The sequence below is a fragment of the Grammomys surdaster genome, unplaced genomic scaffold (genome assembly GCF_004785775.1).
Source record: "Grammomys surdaster isolate TR1022 unplaced genomic scaffold, NIH_TR_1.0 189, whole genome shotgun sequence".
NCBI classification, from domain to species: domain Eukaryota; kingdom Metazoa; phylum Chordata; class Mammalia; order Rodentia; family Muridae; genus Grammomys; species Grammomys surdaster.
This window is the reverse complement of record NW_021604634.1, coordinates 2,911,083-2,911,876: the sequence shown is the minus strand read 5'-3', so window position 1 is coordinate 2,911,876 and position 794 is coordinate 2,911,083. Positions and strand designations below refer to the sequence as shown.

The 794-nt window shown below is 50.9% G+C and overlaps 1 protein-coding gene across 5 annotated transcripts in view; it reads right to left on the bottom strand.

The window, feature by feature from the left end:
* The window catches only part of Znf516 (zinc finger protein 516), a 90,107-nt gene that overhangs the window by 2,810 nt on the left and 86,503 nt on the right, over window positions 1–794 (bottom strand). The gene's annotated exons all lie outside the window — the stretch shown is intronic.

The following is a 794-nucleotide window of genomic DNA, read 5'->3' as shown; positions in this document are numbered from 1 at the left end:
CTGGGGAGCACTGCTGAGTGAGAGGTGAGCTGGGGAGCACTGCTGAGTGAGAGGTGAGCTGGGGAGCACCGTTGAGAGGTGAGCTGTGGAGCACTGCTGAGTGAGAGGTGAGCTGGGGAGCACTGCTGAGAGGTGAGCTGGGGAGCACTGATGAGCGAGAGGTGAGCTGGGGAGCACTGCTGAGCGAGAGGTGAGCTGGGGAGCATCATTGAGAGGTGAGCTGGGGAGCACTGCTGAGAGGTAAGCTGGGGAGCACTGCTGAGAGGTGAGCTGGGGAGCACTAATGAGTGAGAGGTGAGCTGGGGAGCACAGCTGAGAGGTGAGCTGGGAAGCACCACTGAGTGATGGGTGTATTAGAGTTTGAACAATGTCATATCCCAGCTAAGGACAAAACACATGTCAGGATGAATCTCTCCTAACACCAGCAATCTAGTTAAAATCCTGCAGTAGTAAAACTATCATGCATCACCAACCACGCAGCGTAGGAAACTAGTCTCCAGCTAGGTCTATGGGAACCCTAGAAGTACACAGGAAGTGAAGCTGGTTGGCATGGTGAATGTAATGTTCCTCTTTAGTCAACGTTTTCAGAAAAGCATTAAAAGCTGATCTCACACACAGTGCCTACTAATCGACACACAGTATCTATCAATCAGAGGTATTCTCTGAGATGTGTCTGAGAGGCAATGCAGCCAGTAGCTGATCTGAAGAACAGAAAGCAGCATTTAAAGAAGCAACAAACTCAGTCAGATGGTGAACCTCCTGCTGTAGACCAGGAGAGATGTCTAGGTAATGGT